The 13,030-nt window shown below is 41.3% G+C and overlaps 1 protein-coding gene across 11 annotated transcripts in view; it reads left to right on the plus strand.

The window, feature by feature from the left end:
- The window catches only part of DENND1A (DENN domain containing 1A), a 536,262-nt gene that overhangs the window by 210,932 nt on the left and 312,300 nt on the right, over window positions 1-13,030 (plus strand). The window contains exon 1 of one of the 11 annotated variants that reach the window (XM_060411821.1): window positions 4,983-5,034. The exons of the other annotated variants lie outside the window; for them this stretch is intronic. The gene's annotated coding sequence lies outside the window, so the exon portion shown is untranslated. Of the gene's footprint in view, window positions 1-4,982; window positions 5,035-13,030 lie in introns of those variants that run through there. 11 annotated transcript variants of the gene reach the window in all.

Here is a 13,030-nt window from a genome sequence, read left to right on the forward strand (position 1 = left end):
TTTTAACAATCTGGATAGCAAGCAAAGATCAAGCTCGAGTAGTTTTTTCTTGCTATATAAAATTGGTAGTATGTTATAGTTACATATGCTGTAGTTAGTTATAGTCCATTTATTCAATAAATATCAGTTCAGTAAATATTTATTGCATTCTGCTATGAACTAGGCAATGCAGAGGTGAGGTGTTTTTGTAACAGAAGATGGTAACATTTGAGTGTCATAAATATATAAAACAAGAAAGCTTTGGGGAAGGTTGCTCACTTCATAAATTCAGAAGTGAGATGACACTTAAAGGGCAGGTGAGTGTGTTACCCACATAGCTGGGGATTGGGATAGGGACAAAGAGCAGCAAGTCACTCAGTGTGCCTGCAGCAGAGTGGGCCTGTGTGGGGAGGATCAGAGAGCAAGGACACCACATGCCATGTGTGGCTTTTGGACTTGAGCCCGACTTCAGTAAAGAGTGACCTGAAGAATCTTGGGGGGGCGGGGCAGTGACAAAATAAGATGTGTGTGTGTTGGAAATTATTTTCCATTTTAGTTGAATTAATTAATAGGACAGAAGGGAAACTCTGAGGCCTGTGTCGGGGTAGATAGGGAAGGGGAGAGTTGAGGTATTAGAGTAAGTGAGCAAGTGAGTGGGCTTTGCAGACTGAGGCAGAAGATAGTTCTCACTTAATTATACACTTGGAAGAACTATTAATATCATTTATAATCTAAATCTTAAAGGCTTATAATCTAAAAGGCCTATTTGTTATACTTAAATACCTAGCATGTTGCCTTTAAATGCTCATGGCATATTTGTTGAGTGAATGAATAAATGCCATTTCTTTTGGGCAAAGGCAGATAATTTAGTTTTCTGATTCCGTTTTGCTTTATCTAGTATTGTTTGTCTTCCCCGTGTGTACACTCACAAACAGCAGAACTGAGGCAGCCCATACATGAATGGCAGCAGGAAACCAGTCTAGGAGTTTAAAACTTGCCATTGATAAAAGTGATGTGAAAGCGTTAATTGCTCAGTCATGTCTGACTCTTTGCGGCTCCATAGACTCTAGCCTGCTGGGCTCCTCTGTCCATGGGATTCTTCAGGCAAGAATACTGGAGTGAGTTGCCATGCCCTCCTCCAGGGAATCTTCCCAATCCAGGGGCTAAACCCAGGTCTCACACGTTGCAGAATTCTCCTGCATGGCAAGCAGATTCTTTACCGTCTGAGCCACCAGGGAAGCCCCTGCCATAGATAAGCAAGAGTCAATTGTAAATAATCCTGGGCCCAACCATTAAAAAAATAGGATGAAATTAACTCTGCCATGATTAGTCCAAAAAGGTTGGAGTGTATTTTAAATAGCCCTGATAGTAAGAAAAGCGAACATTTGTCTGTGCTAGTGAAAAGACTGCATTTTGGCGATTGAAAGGATTGGAGGGGCAGTTCTTCTGATCTTGTGCTAGACTGAGCTGGTCCTCTACTTTGATGACATTTGAAGTTGCAGGCCCACTAATGAGAGTAACCGGTCCCAGTCTTTCTTCCACTTCTTTCACCTTTGTTCATCTGGGGCCCCACTGTGGCCCTTCAGCATGCACAGGCCTTCCCCCCCTTAAAGAGTAAGAACTTTCCCTTAGGATCTCAGGCCATCTGAGACTGCTGCCTCTTCTGCGCCTTCAGCCCCTCTTGTTTTCTCTGTTTTCTTCAAGACTTAGCTGAGGGTTGGGGGGGTGAAAATCCTTTTTTTCCTGTCTCACCAATCCATTACACCTGCTTTCAGGGACCTAACCCTGTTTGAATAGGTGATGACTTTTGAGCTACATTCTGGTGTAGAAGGTACACTGTCCAAAGAAAAGTTCACATATTAATTGATGCTTGTGGCATGGAGAAATTACTGAGTGTAATGTCCATTTTCAGGATGGAAATTAGAGCCAGCCCTAATTTAAGAGCGGAGGTAGTGTGGCACAGTGAGAGAACAGCGGGTTTGAACTGAAGATTTGAGTTCAAGTATTAGTTTCCCCATTTACCAGATTTGTGATTTGGGCCAGATATCTGAGTTTCATTTTCCCTCTCTTTCAAAAGGAGATTAATAATTCCAACAGAATCTGCATTGTTATAAGGATGAAGATCAAATAAAATAATAGATGTTAAGTGTTAGCTCTGGTTTGACACCAAACGAGTACTCTCAGGAGGGCAGTTGTCATCACGATGTCATCCCCGGCATAGCATGCTGTGGAGAGAATGGGCTTGGGAGTCAGGACAGGATTTGAATCATGGCTCAGCCACATTCCAGCAATGTGTGTGATGCTGAACAAGATACTTATTAACGGTATCTCAGAGCCTTAGCTCATAAAGTGAGAGCAGTATCTCCTACCTTAAAAAGCTGTGGAAAGGTAGAGATAATGAATGTAAGACATTAGTACAGACCCTTGGCAAGTTGTGGACACTCCCACTGTGGTCCTTCATTACTGTCATCTGCCCTTTACTTTGTAAAGAACATTTTCCCAACAAATCCTCTAATTCCAATGGCATTCAGATTTGACCGTAAATTTTGATTACTCTTTATGTTACTGCAGCAAAAGAGTGCTCAGAAAATAACCATCCCATGTTCCTCTGGACCCGGACGGATTAGGAATCAAGTGCAAGCATATAATCCCTGATACGAATCTTTGTAGGAGACTGTTTTTTCAACTGATTTGAGAAATTGCACTGAGTATGGAATAGATGTCAGAACTTAGCCAGAGCTGTAAGTATAATCACATTATTTTGCTGCTGCTCAGCGGAGCTAAGAAAGCTTAAGAGTATTACCATCTGGGCAAAGCCAACCAATGGTGAACTGTGAACTGCTTACCAAGTTAACAGAAACTCTTGCTACCTCATTCATTAATTAGGCCTTTATGGCACACCTTCTCTTGGTTGCCTGGCAACCATAATAGCAGTCATTAAATTCTGTCATTTTGTATTAACCCTTTGGCCCTGGGTGGATTGGGAGCCCCCACCTTAACACTAATGCATTTTACATTAGTACATCTACCTGGGAAATCCCAATCCCTTGACACATAAGCTATAAAGAGCAAATAGCCAGATTCCAAAAACAGAAAAATGTCCTTTTTCTTCATATTAGTGTGTGTGCTCTTAAAGCTTTGCAAACTGTATCTGTCAGGATGGAGGCCATTTCCCAATTTGCTGACAGACAGACATAACATACACCCAGCAAGATGAAAAGACAGCTAGTTTCCCAGAAAACAGGAGCCGCCTGTGACTTCTGCAGGCTTATGGAGGAAGGAGCCGGTGTGAAAACCAGATGGGAGAGTTGTTAAGAGTTGTATGTTTCCAAAATTGCTTTTGTAGCTGCTTTGCAGAAATTTGGAGCGTTCATGCTAGAGCGATAGGGCCATTCCAGCAACACACTGGCGTTGCAGCAGTGAGTGAATTAGAATGATTGGAAATAAACTATGCACTCTGGCAAAAGCCAGAAATGAAGTGGCCAAAGGGCAACCTTTGGGAGACTGTGAAAGGCTCTTGCAATGCTCTGTCCACTGGGTTACTCACAATTCCTTAAATGTAAGCGAAGTGTTAAGAAATGTAGGGTTTGGGAGTAAAAATGGTATATATCCTGGGTTTTTTTTGGGTGGATGAAAAGTCACTAGGAATGTGTGGTATAGGTAAAATAATTAAATTTCACAGAAACTGTTATTTTTCTCTTAGTGGAAATAAATATGAAGTTAGGTTTTAGTGTTAGGCAAACCTAGGCTCAAATCCCCACTCCACTCAGTAGCTGTGGATCTTGCACAGTTGGGTTTCTTTTTAAACTTCATTTCCTTGTCTGTGAAACAGAGATAATCATTTCCTTTCATGTTGGTGTTGTAGGGAAGAGAGAAGTTGCCCTATATACCTCTTGTCAGAATTTGGTCCATTGTATAGACTCTATTCATTTTTTCAACAAATAAGTGTTAGGACTACAATGGTAATCAAGAAAATCTCCACTCTCGTGAAGTTTATAGCCACACTTATTATCAGAGTCATTTTGCTTCCCAATTTCCCAAAGAGATCCAGAGAAGGTGTTACTTGTCCAAGGTTACTTGATCAGAGCTGAGAGTGGTATCTGGGTCACCTGACTAATCTGATGTTTTCAATTAAATTTTATGTCAAATGCCACCAAACACTGCAGAGTTTCTTGGGCTATAATGTAACTGTATTTACTCTTTCTCTGTATATTTTACATAGTAACTTTAGTAGGTAAAAGGAATAGTAAAATAGGAAGTAGCCATATTCACTCACCAAGACAGTTATTTGTATCAGACTTAAAAACTAGATTATGTATTTGTATTTATGATTCATATGATTATGATAAAGTGGTCCCAACTTTAAAATGTTGGCATAGTTTATTGAGAACAAAAATTTATTCCTTCGCTTCTGTCCCGCCAAGAAGGTATGGGACACTAATAGCATCTGGGATTTTAAGTGGCCACTGTTTGTTAACAAAGCAGTAACTTCCCTGAAGGAGTGTTGTGAGTTGGGAGAACACACAAAGGCAATTAATTTTGTTCTTCAGAGCAGTGCCTCCATTGCATTAGTTTGCACTTCATGCAAGCTTAAATTATAACCCAGGAGCCAGCCGTACCATGATCCGATTTGATATTTAGTTTTGATTTTATTAGTAGTTGTCTTTAATAGATGTCTTGTCATGTAGGTTTTCTGATTATTAGTAATTTAAATTGACTCTGAGAATGAAAGGAAACCACAGGCATGAAACTGATGGACTGTGACTACAGCGGTCTTCCAGCTTTCAAGACAGCTGTGATGCCTCGGCAGGCTCCCTTCCTTTCCCCCCTTCTCCCTTTTAAGGCTTTGAATACTCTTTCAGCTAATGCTGAAAATGAGAGCTTAATACTGTTACTGTTTGGGAACCTTTAAAGACAAATGGGCATCACAAGTGTTCTTTCCTCTTTGAAGGTAAGTGTCGTCCATGGGTCTACTCTCTACTTGATCAGATCTAATTTGACCCAGGAGTAGAGATCTGTGAAGATGCCAACTGAGAAACAATGATTTCAGGAGAGGTAATTTCCCTTGTTCTTATGCTGTGCCTTTCTGCCACACTCTAGAATTTCTTACAGTGTCTTTGTTAAGTGAATACATGAAAATAGCCTTTGCTGTGCTTTTGGTAGTAACCAGGATCACATATATCCTGAAAGAGGCTTCTCCCTAGACGGGTACAGGGCAGCACAGATCATGCCCTTAAGGGGCAATTGTTGTGGCTTTAAAATCTAATTTTGGAGTGTAAAGTTCCCTGAGCTCCAGTCCTACAGTTGATCATCCTAGAATCTGGGTACCTTGGGGTAGAATCAGCAGAGTTCAAATCCAGGAAAATGCTGGTTAACCGCTGAACACCAACCCGAGGTAGTCTGCTGAAGAATTCTCCTCACCCACTAACCATGGATGTATTGAACATCTCTTTTGTTCATGAGTGAGTTTTAGAACCTGATACCCTCCCATCCCAAGGTCTCTAAGCCTCAGGGTTAACTTTTTGCAACAGTGTATTCTCATTTTTCCTGCTAATCCAGAGAAGTTAACTTGTGTACAAAACATATATCGGAAGTTGGTGAAAAAAATAATTTCTAAGAAGTTAGTGAAATCTGTTACTGAGAAATGTTTGTTCCTGGCAACCAACCTGGGGACTCCAATTATGAAGAGAGCCTAGAATGGAATCCATTTTCAATTTATTTGTTCTCCACAATTTCTCCATTGTTTTATAGTTATAGCAATGTACAGGCGTATGGAAGTATGTAAAGTTATGCTACTTGTCTCATGCCAGAGCAGTATGGCATTCTGTGATGATCATTCTGGGCCTTCCCAGGTGGCACTGGTGGTAAAGAAGCCATCTGCCAATGCAGGAGACATAGGAAACGTGGCTTTTGATCCCTGGGTCAGGAAGATCCCCTGCAGGAGGGCATGGCAACCCGCTCCAGTATTCTTGCCTGGAGAATCCCATGGACAAAGGAACTTGGCGTGCTACAGTCCATAGGGTTGCAAAGAGTCAGGCACTACTGAAGCGACTTAGCACGCGTGATGACAGTGCTGGCTCTGAGGGCTTTTGTCCCTCCAACCTGGTAGTTAACAAGGTGGCCTGGAGGGAGCTACTTGCACTCAACCTCCCCCACTACTGGGGCTGATGTCTGTGACTAAAGCATTGCATGGAAGAGAACGCCAGTCCCAGCCCACCAGAATAACTTCCAGGAGCGTTCCAGTGAAGCAGTGCTGAGGGTAAGAGGTGGTTACCACCCAGGCTGATCCAGCCAGCTGTACATTCTCCAGCAGAAAATGCCACTGCTTTGTCTTTGCTTTATTTGATCATTTCTAACATGCCTGCTGGGCAAAAATGCTTCTAATTAAACACATTGTTTTTTAAGTAACTTAAGTAAATTCCAGTGTTTTTAGATGACTTTTGTCTGTAAGCCATTGGTCTAGGTTTGTGAAGGGACATCATTTTGTGATTTTTGTCACCCTGCTCTCCCTGTATGAAAAGGTATAGTGGCAAAATCAGATAGATTGAGAGTTGAATCTCAGTATGAACTGTATGTCCCTGAGCAAGATAGTTTACTTCTAAACATCAGGTTAGAGATAATAATTTTACTAATCAATCAAATATATAATTATGCTTTCATGAGAATTAAATATACTATATATAAGAATTCCTGGCATATTGTGATATTTAAGATAGTCTAACATTTTTAATATTCTCACTCTGTCTTAATTTTATAATTTATCTGTTGTATTTATCCTGATTTGTAGGAGAACTATATAGTTTTAAGAGCCATGATAAGGAATCCATGTAAAGCTGTGATGAAAAGCTCAAAGTCCTGTAGCCCTACTTGTATGAACAGTTGCGGCAGAGAAATGGAAATGCTATTCTGAATTGACCTAAACCAGTGGTCTTGCGCTCTAATCTCTGATTCCCAGATGATAACAGATGTCTCTTAAGTGATTCCAGGTGTTCTGAACATAGTGAAATCTCTTATCTGCCACCTCCACAGTTACTCCTTAAAGTTCTTTTATATTACCTCTTTAATAGTATTTGAAGGATAAGGATTCCTTGACAGCTGTTGGAACTCTAACTCCCTACTTGAAGGGACGCTGCTTTTAGTCCTCAGGTGATCTCCAGACTTTCATGCTGTACCGTTTGATTTGGGCCCACATGCCAAATAGTTTTAATATGTTCTCCTTTTTTATTAAACAGATTTTGTCATGTCCAGGAGATTTCCTGCTGGTAGCAGCTCTAACTTTTTCTCACTGTCAAGGCTTTCCCTGCCCCTTGTTAACTCTCAGCCAGGGATTTTCTGCATACTTCTGTTCACAGTATTCCTGTTGGCATCCTGTAGACTGTGAAGCCTTCTCTGACCACCTTCAGAATTCAGTACTCCTTCCATAATTTAGAGTGTTTTATGCGTGTTTGTAGTTTCAGGCCTTTAAAAGCCCGTATTTACTTTGGGGGAAATTCTCTTTTGTCAAACCTGAGCTTTACTTCTATAGCAGGAGCTGAAGTATTTAGGGAGAACTTTTTGTCAAATCTGAAGGAAATGTAGAAGGCAGAATGATGTAGTTACAGAGGCTGACTTGATTTCTTAACCCAGCTCTACATTTTAATAGCCTTATGACCTTGGGCTGGTTATGTTTGCCTTCTGGGTCTTCTCACATTAGGCTGTATTTATTTCTGTTTTATCCTATTCTAAACCCAGTTGGAAGAAAGAGTGGAGGTATTCGCTTTGGAGGAGGCACAGACTTCTCTTATGTTATACCAGAAGGGGAGGAGGAAAGATTGCATATAGGTTTGTATACATCTGGTGCCTGGCCCATGTAGTTGTCATGATGGTGGTAAAAATGAAAGTCGCTTAGTTGTGTCCAACTCTTTGCAACACTATGGACTATATAGTCCATGAAATTCCCCAGCCCAGAATACTGGAGTGGGTAACCTTTCCCTTCTCCAGGGGATCTTCCCAACCCAGGAATCGAACCCAGGTCTCAGGCATTGCAGGCGGATTCTTTATCAGCTGAGCCACAAAGTGAAAGTGAAGTCGCTCAGTCCTGTCTGACTCTTTGTGACCCCGTGGACTATAGCCCACCATATTCCTCCGTCCATGGGATTCTCCAGGCAAAAATACTGGAGTGGGTTGCCATTTCCTTCTCCAGGGGATCTTCCTGACCGAGAGATCGAACCCAGGTGTCCCGCATTGCAGGTAGATGCTTTAACCTCTGAGCCACCAGGGAAGCCCACGCTGAGCCACAAGGGAAGCCCAAGAATACTGGAGTGGGTAGCCTGTCCCTTCTCCAGTGGATCTTCCTGACCCAGGAGTCAAACTGGGGTCTCCTGCATTGCAGGCAGATTCTTTAGCAACTGAGCTATCAGGGAAGCCTATATGATGGTGGTGGATAGTGGCTAAAATTTTTGGCATGCCTACTTTGTACCAGGCATTCTAAATGCTAAATTCTAAATGTTACAAATATGCTTCTTGTTAACTCTCACAACTACCCTGCAAAGCTGGTACTACTCATATCTCCAATTTAGAAATGAATAAACCAAAGCACAAAGAAGTTAAGTGACTTATCTGAAGGATAAAACTAGAATAAGAATGTAGGTGATCTGGTTCCAGACCCCAGATATCCAGTGGTGTTTCATACATACTGAGAGAATGAATGAATATTGTTGGAAAGTTGAAGCAATTCTTGTCTGTTAGTTTTTATTGTCTTGATGAAATGAATGGTGAGATAAGATATTGAGAATAAAAAGGAGAGTGTATGGAGAGTAGTTGTTTGAGTGGATATTGGAGAAGATTTAAAATAGTTGCCTAGGCTGACTAGTGAAAAAACAATTGCTGGGTGATGTTGAAGGCTTAGCTGATGCTGTAAGCTTTTTATACAGGTAGAATTTTTAGAGGGATAACATCAGTGGGGAATTTTCCCCAGTTGTGCACATCAGCTTCAGTGTAGGCACAGAAAAAGTAAATAGTTAGATTCATTCAGGGATAAAGGATTTCTATGCATACATGATGAAAGGATAAGAGAGATGTGGGCCGCTAGGGTCTTGGTATGATGGACCTTCTGGTAAAGGCAAGAGTGAGGAATATCAGGTCTGATAAAGGGAGAGAATGAAGAGACTATTGGTATGAGGGTTCAGAACAAGTGTGTAGGAGTTGTAAAGTGAGCAAGCACCAAGGATAGGAAAGTAGGTTTAAAGTAGTTTAGAACTGGGGAGTCTTAATTTGGCACTGGGAAGGTCAAGAGGAGACCAAGGGAAGAGATAGCTGAAGTGCAATAAAGAAGGTCATCAGAAATATGACAGGTCACTGAAATACCTGAAAGGCCAGGGTGTTGGATGACTGCTTCTGTCCCATGTACAAATGATGTTTCTGCTTTTTGATGGTATTTCACAGCAGCAGTGAAGTTTGGAGAGAAAAACTATTGAATTCATATGTAAACACTGAATATATTTATTTCTTTTTGTATAAACATTCTCAAATACCTGTTACTCATCCAAGGTAGATGGGAGAGATAAATTGAAATGATCTCTTTCAAGACTTTTTAGTTAATATTTAAGGGAATGTGAGGTCCCTAGCAAATTTTAAACTTATCAGAATTTCTTTAAAGTGCAAACCTGACTTTTTGATGCTGAATTTTCTTTAGATAAATCACCTTTACATGACTTGACAATTAAACTGCACTTGGGTTTTCTTTCCTTACTGGTGAATAATCAGAAGGGATACCCTAGAGTGATAGTTTTGTTGGACTCAGCCTTCAGAATTGGCCATTCAGACTCTGAGAGTGATATCCCAGTTGCTTGTTGCCTATAATCAAACAAAAGGCCAGTTAAAACTCTTAATACATGGTGCCTTGTTACACAGTCTACTTAGTGGTATAAAAAACAAAACAGAGCAATATTTTACATCATATTTACTCTGTAGTTACCTTTTCCTCATTTTTATAATTTTAGATTATTGCTTTTAGCAAAAATAAATGTATGAATCTGAGTATTATTTATACAGCTAGGTAAGGAATTTGGACTTTGAAATCAGAAAGACCTGAGTTCAAAACGTTGTCTACCAATTGCTGGCTACTTTGAGAAAGTTACTATACCTTTCTGAGTGTTGGATTCTTTATCTGTGCTGGTAATTCTTTATTCATTGAGTTGTGGCACGGATTAGATAGCATGTATAGGTAAATGGAACAACAGAGTGGTTCCAAATAGGAAAAGGAGTCCGTCAAGGGTGTATATTGTCACCTTGCTTATTTAACTTATATGCAGAGTACATCATGAGAAACGCTCGTCTGGAAGAAGCACAAGCTGGAATCAAGATTGCCGGGAGAAATATCAATAACCTCAGATATGCACATGACACCACCCTTATGGCAGAAAGTGAAGAGGAACTAAAAAGCCTCTTGATGAAAGTGAAAGAGGAGAGTGAAAAAGTTGGCTTAAAGCTCAACATTCAGAAAACGAAGATCATGGCATCTGGTCCCATCATTTCATGGGAAATAGATGGGGAAACAGTGGAAACAGTGTCAGACTTTATTTTGGGGGGCTCCAAAATCACTGCAGATGGTGACTGCAGCCATGAAATTAAAAGACACTTACTCTCTGGAAGAAAAGTTATGACCAACCTAGATAGCATATTCAAAAGCAGAGACATTACTTTGCTGACTAAGGTCCATCTAGTCAAGGCTATGTTTTTTCCTGTGGTCATGTATGGATGTGAGAGTTGGACTGTGAAGAAGGCTGAGCGCTGAAGAATTGATGCTTTTGAACTGTAGTGTTGGAGAAGACTCTTGAGAGTCCCTTGGACTGCAAGGAGATCCAACCAGTCCATTCTGAAGGAGATCATCCCTGGGATTTCTTTGGAAGGAATGATGCTGAAGCTGAAACTCCAGTACTTTGGCCACCACAGGTGAAGAGTTGACTCATTGGAAAAGACTCTGATGCTGGGAGGGATTGTGGGCAGGAGGAGAAGGGGATGACAGAGGATGAGATGGTTGGATGGCATCACTGACTCGATGGACGTGAGTCTGAGTGAACTCCGGGAGTTGGTGATGGACAGGGAGGCCTGGCATGCTGCAATTCATGGGGTCACAAAGAGTCGGACACGACTGAGCAACTGAACTGATAGGTAAATGTCTGGCACGTAGTAGTTGCTGAACAAATGTTAATTTTTCCTTTTGAATACCTCTCTCCCTCTATTCCCTTGAATTTTACATCATTTGGCTTGAGGAAACCTTGGTTTCAGATTCCTTAGACATTTTAGGTGGAAAATTTGCCATGCATTTTCTACCTCTTAATGAGTATGGCCAAGTTTTAGGAGCAACTTTAGTAGGTAATTGGGCTTCCCTGGTGGCTCAGATGGTAAAGAATCTGCCTGCAGTGCAGGAGACCTGAGTAGGATCCCTGAGTCAGGAAGATCCCCTGGAGAAGGGAGTGGCTACCCACTCCAGTGTTCTTACCTGGAGAATCCCATGAACAGAAGCCTGACAGGCTACAGGGCTACAGTCCATGCGGTCGCAAAAAGTTGAACATGACTGAGCAACTAACACAGTTTAATAGGTACCATCAGAAATACAGTTCATAAGGTAGATGGTATACATTATATCTGCCAGAATTGGCTCCTATAGAGATGGTGGGGGACAGTAGCTACTGTTGAGGTACATGTCCATGGTCATGTACCAAGGACATAGTAATCTTTGATGCTAGTGGAAGGCAAGCCATTGCAGAAAACTTACTGGATATGGGAAAGTATCTGGAAGAAGGGGGAGGAGAGTAAGAGGCTGCTGGCTCTCTGAGGTCAAATTCAGAAGTGAGCAAAGCATAATCAGTGCCAATCCCAAAGAAGGACAATGCCAAAGAATGTTCAAACTACTGCACAATTGTACTCGTCTCGCATGCTAGCAAAGTAATGCTCAAAATTCTCCAAGCCAGGCTTCAACAGTACGTGAACCGTGAACTTCCAGATGTTCAAGCTGGATTTAGAAAAGGCAGAGGAACCAGAGATCAAATTGCCAACATCCATTGGATCGTAGAAAAGGCAAGAAAATTCCAGAAAAACATCTACTTCTGCTTTATTGATTATGCCAAAGCCTTACACTGTGTGAGTCACAACAAACTGGGAAAATTCTTCAAGAGATTGGAATACCAGACCACCTTACCTGCCTCCTGAGATATCTGTATACAGGTAAAGAAGCAACAGTTAGAACCAGACATGGAACAACAGACTGGTTCCAAATTGGGAAAGGAGTACGTCAGGCTGTATATTGTCACCTTGCTTATTTAACTTATATGCAGAGTACATCATGTGAAATGCCGGGTTGGAGAAGCACAAGCTGAAATCAAGATTGCCGGGAGAAATATCAATAACCTCAGATATGCAGATGACACCACCCTTATGGCAGAAATCAAAGAGGAACCAAAGAACCTCTTGATGAAAGTGAAAGAGCAGGGTGAAAAAGCTGGCTTAAAACTCAGTATTCAAAAAAAAATAAGATCATGGCGTTCAGTCCCATCACTTCATGGCAAATAGATGGGGAAACAATGCAAACAGTGGCAGACTTTCTTTTCTTGGGCTCCAAAATCACTGCAGATGGTGACTGCAGGCATGAAATTAAAAGATGCTTGCTCCTTGGAAGGAAAGCTATGGCCAACCTAGCATATTAAAAAGCAGAGATATTACTTTGCCAACAAAGGTCTGTCTAGTCAAAGCCATGTTTTTTCCAGTCATCATGTATGGATGTGAGAGTTGGACTATGAAAGCTGAGCACCGAAGAATTGATGCTTTTGAACTGTGGTATTGGAGAAGACTCTTGAGAGTCCCTTGGACTGCAAGGAGATCAAGCTAGTCAATCCTAAAGGAAATCAGTCCTGAATATTCATTGGAAGGACTGATGCTGAAGCTGAAACTCTTTGGCCACCTGTTGTGATGAACTGACTCATTGGAAAAGGCCCTGATGCTGGGAAAGATTGAAGGCGGGAGAAGAAGGGGCTGACAGAGGATGAGATGGTTGGATGGCATCACTGACTTG

This window comes from Ovis aries, chromosome 3 (assembly GCF_016772045.2).
Source record: "Ovis aries strain OAR_USU_Benz2616 breed Rambouillet chromosome 3, ARS-UI_Ramb_v3.0, whole genome shotgun sequence".
Classification (NCBI taxonomy): domain Eukaryota; kingdom Metazoa; phylum Chordata; class Mammalia; order Artiodactyla; family Bovidae; genus Ovis; species Ovis aries.